Raw genomic sequence first — 13,691 nt, 5'->3', positions numbered from 1 at the left:
TCACCTAGGATAGAGAATGGTTGGTTTTGCTAGAGAAGAGAGGGGAATGCCTTTTTGTAATGAGGCATAACATTTTTAGAGAAGACATAATGCATAAAAACCATTTAAAACCATAAAAACCATAAAATAAGTGAAAAAAAGAAGAATCACCAACTTACTAATGACTTTGATAGCTTTCCTTTAGCTTGATGGTTTGAGGGTTCACTCTTGTTTGAACAAGAGTAGCCACCAATCTTTGGAAGAGGGAAATGTCAAAAACTAGTGAATTATTAATAAATTCACATTCTTGGCTTGGGAGCAGTAGAGTAACAGTGCATAAAACACTATTGAGTTTCAACAAAGGGGAAGGCTTCTATTTATAGGAAAAAGTGAGCTCCTAACCAAACAAACTGATTCTAGAATTTTCCAATTCAGTTTGGTCAATTTTTGACCATTTTTAGGTCAGTTGAGCTAACTTTTTGGAACTAGACTTGAATTAGGAGAGAGGAGAGATGAAATATCTCAATTTTTTAAGATTTAAAACTCAATTGGACATGTGAAGTAGGCGCCTCATTCATGAGGGGGAAATCCCCATGCAGAGGTGTCAAAAATGCATCATTACTTCTAAATATCTCTCCTTTTTTAACTATTAGCCTTGTCCTTAGTCAACTCTGTTGAAAGAACGGTAGAGGGGGAGGAGACACACACACAGGAGCAAACCCTAATGTATATTGCAAACCCTAACCATAGAGGGAAGCCATCTCCCTTCTCACACAAAATGCACACAGCCATAATCTATAATACACACAACACACTATGAGTTGTGTCCACACACATCTAACCCTAGCTAATGTCCACACACTATGACCAGCTGGACACGCGGTCATTTATGTCGCACACATGTTCCTACCTAACATGCCAGCACATAGCTTAGTTGGCTCACACTGACATCGAGCTTGAATCTCAACAGCCCCTCTCAAGCTCATGATGTACTACCATAGATGAAGATGTAGATGAGCTTGGGATATCAAGGCTCTCAACACTCCCCCTCAAGCTCATCCCATGTACTCCCAACATAGTACGGAAGTACTCAAACTTCTCCTTGCTAAGTGGCTTTGTAAAGATGTCTCCCACCTGCTCATCATCAGTCTTCACATACTGTAGATCAACTGTACCATCTAGCACCTTCTCTCTGACAAAATGATAATGGACCTCTATGTGTTTGGTCCTCGCATGAAACACTGGATTCTTGGCCAACTGTATACTGCTCATGTTATCACAATGAATGACAACTGTGCCATCAATAGGCTCACCCAAATCTGCCAAGAGACCCTTTAACCATACGTAGCAATGGCTGCACCCCTGTATTCAGCCTCTGTACTGGATAAAGCAACTGTAGGTTGCTTCTTGCTACTCCAACTCACCACGGCACTTCCAAGTGTAAAAGTATATCCACTAGTAGACCTCCTGTCATATGAGCTACCCGCCCAATCAGCATCTGTGTAGCCATGTATATCCAAGCTTTTACCACTCTCATAAAGTAGACCATAATGTGCAGTGGTTTTCACATATCTCATAATGCGTCTCACTGCATCCAAATGAGGCTTTCTGGTGCTCTGCATAAACTGGCTTACTAGCCCCACAGCATAACTCAAATCCGAGCGTGTGATAGTCATGTAAATGAGACTACCAACCATCTTTCTGTACATAGATGGATCATCCAATTCCTCACCATAATCAGCCCGCCCGCAACTTCAGATTTTGCTCCAAAGGTATACTCATAGGCTTACACCCTGTCATGCCATATTTTGCCAACATATCCAATGCATATTGGCGTTGTACTAACCATGTACCTGCATGATCTTTGATCACTTCTATTCCAAGAAAGTATCTCAACTCACCAAGGTCTTTCATGTCAAATTGTCCACTCAAAGCTTTCTTGACATGCATCACATCTGCACCATGATCACCTGTGATAATCAAGTCATCCACATAGATGACAAGTAAAACAATCCCATGCTCTGTCTTCTTCACATAGAGTGAAGAATCTGCTGTAGAAATCTGAAAACCAAGTGAGATAAGATATCTGCTCATCTTATCACTCCAAGCACGAGGTGCTTGCTTCAGACCATATAATGCCTTTTTCAACTTGCATACATGAGTGGGATATCTTGGGTGTACATACCCTTCTGGCTATGCCATATACACTTCCTTTTGTAGATCTCCATTCAGAAATGCATTTTTGACATCCATTTGATGCATTTCCCAGCCATTAGCTGCAGCCATAGCAATGACTGCTCTCACTGTGCCCATCTTTGCCACTGGACTAAACGTCTCATCATAGTCCAAACCTTGGGTTTGTGCATAACCCTTTGCTACCAATCTTGCTTTATGTCTCTCAATAGAACCATCAGATTTGCACTTCACTTTGTAAACCCATTTACAGCCAATAACATTCTTGTCCTTTGGTAATGCAACCGAATCCCATGTGTCATTATGAACCAATGCGTCCATCTCAACATCCATTGCTTTCTCCCATACATGCTTTCCAATAGCTTCTGTATAGCATGTAGGTTCCACATGCTTCACCATAGATGTCATATATACATAGTGCATAGCAAAATCTCGATATGTCAATCTATCACGGGATATCTGACTCTTTGGGATCTCCGCAATGCATGCGGGTCACTCTGAACACCTGTAACTCTAGCATGTGGTGGCACATATCTATCCTGCCTAGCACCAGGTGTGCGTAAAACAGGTATGCCAAGCTCCTCATCCAAACTCTCTGAACTAGATGACTCATAACCTGTGATTCCAATTCCTTCGACCTTCTTCTTTCCTTTATCCATAGCACTACTCCCAGTGCTCACACTCTCATGCCTCAAACGTCCTGACCATGGACGTCTGACCATGGACGTACAGTACTACTCTCAGCCTCTGCTGTGCTGCTGGCCCAGACATAGAAGTAGAACTAGAACTTGCTTGTGGCAAGTTCACAGGCACATCAGCCTCAAGTGACTCAATGACACCCTCATCTTTTGCTTTGTACCAACTAGCAAGCTCATCAAACACCACATCTCGTAGTTTGTGGATTATAACATTTGTATGCCTTTCGATCCTGTGCATATCCAACAAATACACATTTTTCTGCTTTAGGATCCAACTTCCTTCTTCTTTCATCAGGCACATGTACATAAGCTATGCATCCAAAAACTTTGAGGTGTCTAATGTCTGGCCTATAACCTGTAAGCCGCATCTCTGGCGTGCTTCCATGTATGGCTACTGTAGGTGTTTTGTTCAGTATATACACTGCAGTAGCACATGCTTCTGTCCAATAGTAATCTGGCATGCTCTTTTCATTGAGCATTGCCCTTGCCACTTCACATATGACTCTATTCTTTCTCTCAGCCACACCATTTTGCTGAGGTGTATACCTGCAAGTCAATTGTCTTCTTATTCCATGCTTCCTCAAGAAATGCTCAAAAGCCTTTGAGGTGTATTCACCACCTCCATTTGTCCTCAAACATTTAATCCAACAGCCATATTGCTTTTCTGCAAAAGCTTTGAAATCCATGAACTTTTCCAATACTTCACTCTTCTCTCTGAGAAAGTATATCCATGTCATCCTGCTATGAATGTCACATAGTATAGACTGCCTTTGATAGATGGATTTTGTGCAGGATCCCATACATCACTATGTGCTATCTCAAGTGGCCTGCTACTCATATTTCCTTCTCTAGGAAATCTCAACCTTGCCTGCTTTCCAAACTGACAGGCTTCACAAACATGCATATTCCCATTATACTTGAATCTAGGCAATCCACTGACAATGCCTCTTGTCTGCATGTTCTTTAACCTTTGTATATTGACATGTCCAATCCTCTTATGCGACATATCAATGTCCTGTACCACATTTTTTCTTTTAGAGAACATGGCTGATTTCAACTCAGGAATTCCAGCATCCAGCTTAAACAATCTGCCTTCTTTCTTGCCCTTAGCAATGACTCTACATCCATGTTTGAAATCCTCAACAAAGCAACCATGCTCGTTGAAACGAACCTGTAATCCCTGTTCCACCATTTGACCAACTAAGGCCAAGCTTTTTGTGATAGAAGGCACATACAACACATCTGACATAGATTTTGTTTGACCATTGTGCATAACCAATGGTACACTTCCAACATGTGTAATGGCATGCTGAGTATCATCTCTTGTTTTCACATAGCCTTTCACATCCATAGGCTTTATATGCTCAAACCATTCACCATGACAAGTTATATGGTTTGATGCTCCAGAGTCCATATACCAAGTATCATCATTCTCAGCATTTGTCATCATCGATCCCACAACATGTTTTATGGCAAACAAATGATTTGAAGTGCCATCATTACTGCTTGATGCATAGTTTCCACCACGTTGTGCATAATTTCCACCATAATGACCACCATGTTGTGCTCTACCCCCTCTCAAATCATTCTGTTTGCGGAAACAATCTCTCGCCATATGACCAAATTTGCCACAGAAATGGCATTCCACATCTTGCATAGAATTTTGTTGGCCTTGCCAATATCCTCTACCATGGGGGTTACCTCTGCCTCACTGAGATGCATATCCACGACCACCTCTAGCACCATATGAAGGCTGAAAATTTTGTTGTGGTGACCTATCCTGCCATCCACGACCATTACCACCACGTCCACGTGATGTGAATCTCCCCCTGCCTCTAAAACCTCTCTGTGAATAGAAAGCCTGATTTCTGCCATTATCATCATGGCTAGTAGATGCATCCAGAAATGAATCACTGAGTTTGATTTCCTCAACAAGTAAGAGTGAAACCAACTCATCAAAGTCTGGTAGACCTGTACTCCAAACTGAGATAGATGTATCAAATGATTTATATTCCTTGCCAAGACCACGCAAGGTAATATCCATCAAATCATCATCAGGCATGGGGGCATTTATTGTTGCCAATGCATCTGCAAACTTCTTTATTTCTTGCACATAGTCATGAATGCTCCTTCTATTCCTTTTGACATTATGAATCTGCTCTCGCAACTGAGACTTGCGAGCACTCGTGTCTGTATCAAACATCTTTACCAAAGTATCCCATGCATCTTTGGGATTCTCAATATCCTGTATGTGTATGAGCATAGCATCAGAAATACATATAGACAGATAATGCAACACTTTGAATGCTCTTTCTGACCATTGCTTGTGAGCTATAATCTGCTGCTGTGTAGGTTGTCGGGGTAGCTCAGGCTCTGGCTCTGCACCTGCAATGAGATTCCAAAATCCTTTTCCTTTCAAGAAACTTTTTATCCTATACTTCCATGCCTAGAAGTTCTTCCTATCCAGCTTTTCACCAACAATCTGTACTGGATTATTCGACATGTTTGCTTAATGCAAAACACCTTGCGTACACTTCCAAATCTGTATACGAGCCTTCCTCAGCTCAACCACACTCCAATGAGTGTTCCAGATACTCCAAAGTAACCACCAATCTTCAAATTTGATGTAGAAGATCAACCTGTATGCATCCAAGATGAACTGTCTCACGCAGTCCGGGATACCCTACTTTGATGCGCTTTCCAAGGCTCCAAATCACAATGTAGTGGTGCAATCAAGTATGGACAACTTGCATTGACACCTAAACAACCTCAATGTAGAGTATCAACACCATCTGACATGTGTACATATCAATTTTTGAAAACCCCTTTCTCTATTTTGGGAAAAACCAGAAAAACCTGAAGTAATTTGGCTCTAATTTCTTCAATATTTGTCCAAATTGAGCAACCAGGCATTCAATAGCTTAGCAATGATGTCCACTAACTCCATGTAGGAGGAATTTGTCCAATTGTTTAAGACCAAAGATTAATTGCTCAATTAAAATGACCCTGTTTCTCTGCAACCACAGTGGACAGCTTGTTTAATCAGCTCATTCCCAGCTCAATTAAGCATAATTGATCAAACCAACCATGTAGCCCTCTTCTCCAATGTGTATAGCAACCAATTGCTAAAGCAATTGTGGAAGTAATCAACCAACCAAGTATTAATCGACCTCCTCGCTTTAAAATGATCAATTTTCTGCCCTGTTTCTCTGTTGGAGCTGCGCCGCCTGCTCTACAGGGATTTGGGGATGATTATAATATTAATTCATGATGTATTCAAGTCCCCAACACACTTGGGTGTGTGTGCAACCAGTCAATGCTTGGATTTTTGCCAAAAACACGCTCCAAATGCATCAATTTTTGACTTGCTTTTCTCTGTTTTGTGAGAGCTCAAAAACCAGAATTTTCCAATCATTCAAATGCATGTAAATTGCTCCAAAATCATAGTAGGGTTTGCATAGGAGTTGCCAATACATCTCTCCTTGTCAGATACATGTTTGTTTTGCCAGATTTACATGTATTTCCACCATACATCAGTGTTGCCAAGCTTTAATGGAAAGCTTCCAAAAACCAGAAATTTGCTTTGCTTTGAGTTGCTCTAAATTGCTTTATTTTTGCCTGTATCACCTGCAATCCGCTCAAGGATGTTTAGAATACCTTACCCGATAGGCCAAGCTCTCAGATCTGATAGTATTCGGTGTGCTCCAAGCTTCACAGCTCCAATGGCAAGCTTCAGAGCTTCTTCTCCCTCTTCTCTCACTCACTCATAAACCCTAATAAACAGCACAAGGCTCTGATACCATGTTGAAAGAACGGTAGAGGGGGAGGAGACACACACACAGGAGCAAACCCTAATGTATATTGCAAACCCTAACCATAGAGGAAAGCCATCTCCCTTCTCACACAAAATGCACACAGCCATAATCCATAATACACACAACACACTATGAGTTGTGTCCACACACATCTAACCCTAGCTAATGTCCACACACTATGACCAGCTGGACACGCGGTCATTTATGTCTCACACATGTTCCTACCTAACATGCCAGCACATAGCATAGCTGGCTCACACTGACATCGAGCTTGAATCTCAACAAACTCTTCATCTTATGTGAGTATTTACTTCTAAATATCTCCCCTTTTTAACTATTAGCCTTGTCCTTATTCAACTCTTCATCTTATGTGAGTATTTACTTCTAAATATCTCCCTTTTTTAACTATTAGCCTTGTCCTTATTCAACTCTTCATCTTATGTGAGTATTTACTCATTTTTGGGGGATTTTTCTTTTATTTCTTCATTTATCTCCTCCTTACATTTGGATGAATCTTATTGGTCCATAGGAACCTTAATTTAAATTTTCGAAAAAATCTTCACCCTTAGGATAATGCCTCTAATTTCTAATGCACCTTCTGAAAATCTTTTTGAACTTCTATTTCAGGGGAGCTTATTTTAATAAGATGAGATATTTTTCTATCAAAAAATATTCAAAATCTGAATATTCTCTCTCTAGAATATTTTCTCTCTCTAGGCTAAAACAGTTAGAAACAAGATCTTTTATATTTTTGAAGAGGGATTTGATTACACGGGAAGATGCTGGACATCTTGAGAGGCTGGGGAGGAATCTTACATTATATAGAACAGAGTACGATACCCAAAAATGCATGATTATCTACTCTTGTTTAGACTAGCTTTGTTGGATACTTGTTGCAAAATGTCCATATAATATTAAAAAAAACATGTTATAATTACCCAAAGTAGATGATATAAAGTCTCCATCATTCGCTATACCATCTCATGGCCTCAAGTCATCATGACTCTAGAGTTCGAGAAAAGCAAGTAGGCAACATGACCCCATCAAAACATGGCCATATTAGACAAGTTAAAGAAGTAAGAAAACTACTACGAGCAATACACATCTCTACCCATAAAGAGATCTGCTCTCATGTTCAACATGTAGATAAAATCACATAAGAACTAAGTGCCCACATCTCTGACCCAGACAATCACATTACTGTGCTCATTGTGTGTAGGTAGGGAATCATGATACTACCATATGTATGTTCCCTCAACCCCAACCACTAGCTTAATTCCTAAGTCAAGGCCACCTTTAGCTTTACTAGCACCACCAATTCATACCAATGTGGCTATTGGTCATCATGTATAGTAAAATATATAAAAGTACTCAAGGGATACGTACAGGCTACCTAACATACCTATACCACCGCCACCTAAGTTAACACTAGTCAAGGAGTCTGTATAGGCTGCTGCAAATAGGAGTGCATTTACTCTTTCAAAAGTTTTTTATGTGCTAGGCATTAAGAAGAACTTGTTGTTAGTTTCAGCCTTAACCTTTTCAGGCTTGACATAGAAATGGATGGCAGATGTATAGTTCAGGATAGAAATGATGGTTATTCTATCATTGCCTCAGGTACCTTGTTTCATGGCCTATACAAGATGGATGTATTTGAGAAGTTCCAACATGATGCTTGCATAGTCTCGACTCGTGCTATGAGTGATGCAAAATTATGGCATGCACGATTTGGCCATCTAAATTATGGGAGTTTGTTACGCCTTCAAAGGCAGGATATGGTGTCTGAGTTGCCAACTCTTGAGACCCCTACTAGACATGTATGTGATATCTTGGTATTAAAATGCATCGGGCATCATTTCCAAAGGATGGATCTCTGAGAGCTGTTAAGAAATTATAGCTTATACATATAGTGATGTATATGGTTCTATGAGGACACCATCTATTGGGGGATATCTCTACTAAGTCTTCATCACTTTTATTGATGATTACTCCAGATATAGCTGGGTGTATCCATTAAAGCAGAAGTCAGAGGTTTTTATGTGCTTTAGGCACTTTGTATCCATGGCTGAAAATGCATGTGAATGTAAAGTTGGCACCCTTCGTTCAGATCGAGGGGGGGAGTATATATGTCCAAGGAATTTCATGCATATATGGTTGGAAAAGGCATAAGTCATCAATGTACAGTGCCATACATAAAAAGATGCAGGGAAGAACAGAGCTTGAGCTCTTGCAAGCACACACACACACTCACAAAACCCTAAAAGAGAACACACAAGGTCAGAGGCTAAAAATCTTCTTCTTCTTCACACAACACACTCAACACACCATATACAAAGATAAGAGTACACACAATATGAAAAGGTACTCAACCAAATACATACTAGGGTTCTCTACAGTGTGAAGCCAACTAAATAAATTGGCGCTATATCTATGCCAGTCTCTAGAATGGCTGTCACACAGCCTGTCATCCCACTGGCTGCATAGCACCCATGATCTCACCAACCATGCCAGTGGTGTAAGTGTGGGGCCTATTCCCCGGGCGGGTCATCAGTGTCCACCGCCTCACTAGATGAGCTCGATATCTCAACACTCCCCCTCGAGCTCAACTCCATCTCATGTACACCAAGCGAAGCCCTGAATCTGCGGAGCTTCTCTGTACCCAATGCTTTGGTAAATATGTTAGCGACCTGAATCCTGTACCTGATCCTATGTGCTGACATAAACAAGGTCAACGTCTCCTATCAACTTCTCTCTGCCAACTTCTCTCTGACAAAATGGTAGTGTACCTCTATATGCTTCATGCGAGCATGAAAAACTGGGTTCTTAGCCAACTGTATACTGCTAATGTTGTCACAAAAAATGACAACTTTTCTATCCATTGATAGATGCAAATCTGCAAGTAGCTTTCTCAACCAAGCTACCTCACATGTTGCCATAGCAGCACCTTTGTACTCGCCCTCTATAAAAGTACTGGGTGGATAGAGCAACCATAGGCTGCTTCTTGTTGCTCCAAGTCACAGTAGCACTCCCCAAAGAAAACATGAAGCCACTAGTAGATCTTCTATCTGAGATACTACCAGCCCAATCAACATCTGTGTACCCTTGTACACATATCTCTGTCCCAGTTCCATAAAATAGTCCACAATGCAAAGTAGACCTCACACACCTCAGTATGCGTCTCAATGCATCCAAATGCGGCTTCGAAACTTGCATAAAGTGACTTACTAGCCCAACAACATAGCTCAAATCTGGCCTGGTGATCGTCTTGTAGATCAAGCTTCCTACTATGCGCCTATACATAGTAGGATCCTCCAACATTAGGAATTTTTCGGACCCAAAAAGGGCCTCCTAAGGATTCCTAATTTTAAGGGATTAGAGCTTAAAAAGCTGGGCTTAAGGGAGACAAAGGCCATGATGACCCCTATCTTTTGCCTTGCCACATCAGCCACCATACCCCCCTAGTTTCACTTTTAAAGGGAATATTCTCATACTCTCTCTCTTACTTTTTTACTTTTCTCATACTTTCTCTCTTACTTTTTGAATTTTTTATCTTCACTCTCTACAAATTGAATCTTTCTTGTCAGTTTGAAATCTTGTTTCTCATTAACTCCCACCATATCTCCCTTCCACATTAGCAAAACATTCTCGTATTTAGGTGGCTCCCAAAGAGTGAAAATTTTTTATTTTTTATTTTTTTACATTTTGAGGTGGAAAAAACACCACACCCGACCAATATGTATGATGAAAATAAAATTTTTCCTCCAAAAATCTTGTAATTCAAGGGTCACGTCAGAAGCGTGTCAGGAGCCAGTACATTCATAACTAACTGTCAGGTCCCCCCCACAACCCCATAAACATAACTAACTATATTACGAACCACTACATCCATGAGATCCCGAAATTGTGGGGACCCCAAAAATTATTATTTTTTAATTTTTCTCATAAATGTAATTTATTGATGAAAAACTCCATGTTAGTATATTTGTATATCAAAAATATCATTTTCTACTTAGAAAAACGGATTTGTGTTAAACCTGCAACAGCAAAGTTTTAACAGTCTCTCTCACTCACTCCCTCTCTCTCTCTCTCTCTCTCTCTCTCTCTCTCTCTCTCTCTCTCCCCCCCCCCCTATGAGGATCTCTATGCTTTATCTTCTTCCTCTGCTTAGCTATGGAGCCTTTGCAAGCTGTGTGTGTAGCCCCTTGTGAAGCTAGAAAACGGAAGGTTGATTTACACATTCGTATTCCTGAAGAGTATGGCAGCTCTAAAAAAAACCCATCCTACTGATGCACAATCTGTCCAAGCTCGTAGGATAGCTAAGGAGAAAAATGTAGATCTTTGGGCTAATGGGCATCTCTATCTAGTTGACCCTCCATTAAGAGCAAACCCTCCTTTCCGTAATTTATTATCTTTTATGCAATTTGTTGGTGAAGGAGAGCTTGGCTTGTTAGGATACTGCAGAGAAGATTGACTACAAGTGGAGCTCGGCAAACCCATATTCTCCAATCTCAATTGCAAGCATCACAATTCAGCCTTTTACAATGTCAAGAAGGACTTAAAACATCATCAGATAAAATGAAAGAGATCCTCGCAGAGAATGTGGAGAAGGATGCAAAGATTCAAAGGCTAGAGGAACTTATCAAACGACTCAAAGCAACGCCAAACGGTGCTCGTGAATGCAAAAAGACATTGGCTAGTATAGAATCTCTTGCGTTTAAAGGTGGAGCATGGAAGAAAAGGATTCGTACAACAAAGTAAGTAACATAAACTTTCATTATGCACTCAGTGATTTAAACAAAATAGTCATGATTTGTGTTCTGCCAGGAGTTTTCTGCAGCAAGAGGTGTGTGGTTCTAATGAAGAGGGATGGAAGGATTTGGTCAAAGCCATTCTGAATACCAAGGATATTCTCTCCATTATTACTAACCCTCATCATCCTAAAATACGCCAAGCTATTGTCAGCAATGTAGTGAGCGAGATTACCACCTCCATCGATTCTTCATTAATTTAACATGCTTGTGATGCGGCTGGAATCAGCATATGAAAGGGTACCAAGCAATCCGTCAGGTTGTAAAAGATGCATTTTGAAGACAAGGAATCACTGGCACTTTATTCCTACACTCAAGGTGATTCACAATGTCAAGCGTATCAATAATGATGATATGCAGCGAGCTATAGGACAATTTTATCACGTTTAGGGCACACTAACATTAGACACAAGGTCAAGCAGAAAGAAAATCAAGACAACAAGTACAGAATTTCACTATGATGTTTACAATAACATCTTTGTTCATATTGAGAGACTACAACAAGCTATGGTGAAGTTCTATGGTCTTTCACCAGCAGAAGGTGAGAACTTGCAATTGCTACTATTCATGTTTTTTAGTAGAAAATGAAGACGATTATTTTGTTTTGAATATTGTAAATTACCATTTATTTGCAGTTTTGTGGAGCACACTTTCTTTTGTGCTCAAGCTAGATGAGTGTCAAATTGTGAAAGGTCATAAGCTGGAACGTATGAGCATTATGCTCATGAATGAGGCCATGATCTGTGCATGGGAAAGGACTACCAAACCAAGTTTTAGTGTGCAATCTAAGAAAGAGATCTGGTGGCTTAGTGCATTCGAGATACCGAAGGAGACACATGAGGTATTGACATGGATGTTTGAAAGGACTCCCTGGATAATAGACACATGAGGTATTGACATGGATGTTTGAAAGGACTCCCTGGATAATAGATGTAATCAAAAAGCAAATTGATGGTCAACTTTTAGATCTAGAAAACATAACAAAGTTCAAGGTGGATTGGCATCTTGGGGGAGATTTGAAGACAATTAAATGCATGATGGGTTGTGCTCAAGGCGCGACATCAAGATGGCCTTATCCATACAGCAATGCTCAAATTGATATTCCTAGGCAGAAAAAGACAAATGGAAAAGGTATACAGAAGGTTGGTTCTATTGGGAAGGATGCCTCGAAAGGTCCCAACAAAAAAGGGAAGAAGCAACAAGAAGATGCAGTAGATCCAACTTGAGTCAACTGATTGATGAAGATAAGGAACAACCAAATGCAAGATGGGTGGAAGGTGTCATGTCTCGCGATATGCTAGAAGAACCAAACAGGAATTCAAATTGGAGCCCCATCATTAGTTTTCCACTAAAGAATATTCACTTTTGCACACTTCATGCATTCATGAGAATCTTTGATCGATTGCTTAAGAACCATATCGATTATGCATTCACAATGCCTACACAAGAGAGGAAAGTTATAGCCCTTGGTAAATTAGAGCATCTTTTGAATTCTCTAGGCTGCCATGGCGAAAACATGAAAATTGAAGTGAATAAGCAGGCCTCTAGTATGTCATACGAGGTTGCTCAAAAGGTCTCCATGATTGGATCAAAGGCAAGGAGATTTTTGGAGAAGCAAGCAAACATAGAGAATTCAAAGAAGACTTGGGGACTCTGGAGAGACCTGTGTGCAATCACCACAAATGTACATTGTCCAATGCCAGCTCTTGTAAATATGCGCAAACAGCTTTGGATAAATTTCAATAACATGGTTTGCATTATGAATCAAAGTAGCATAACTGCCCAAGAACGAGCATCATTCCAACAACATATCATAGAATTCACCAAGTGTGCTAGGTGCTTGGGGAGAGAGTAAAGTAACACACCATATGGTAAGTTGTACAGTAAAAAAATAAACTGGTGTTTTAACCTTGACTTTTCTAATTAAATTCTATTGTCATGTGTACAGCACATAGTTTATGTGTATGGTGTGTATTTCATGAATAAGTATGGATCGCTCGACATGTGGAGTACCCAAGGGATGAAGAAATCACATTATAAAGCAACAGGGGTTTATTTCAAAAATACGACATGGAGGTGGAGCTTCTACAGGAGAACACATACAAACTATCTACAAGAGATGTTCAATTGGTTTTATCGCACAACCTTTGGAAAGGTATTGGTTAGGGACCGGGCCCAACAATCTAAGCTTGCGCAAG

The sequence above is a fragment of the Cibotium barometz genome, chromosome 54 (genome assembly GCF_041138505.1).
Source record: "Cibotium barometz isolate CiBa-2024 chromosome 54, ASM4113850v1, whole genome shotgun sequence".
Lineage (NCBI taxonomy): Eukaryota > Viridiplantae > Streptophyta > Polypodiopsida > Cyatheales > Cibotiaceae > Cibotium > Cibotium barometz.
Note: the sequence above shows the minus strand (reverse complement) of the source record.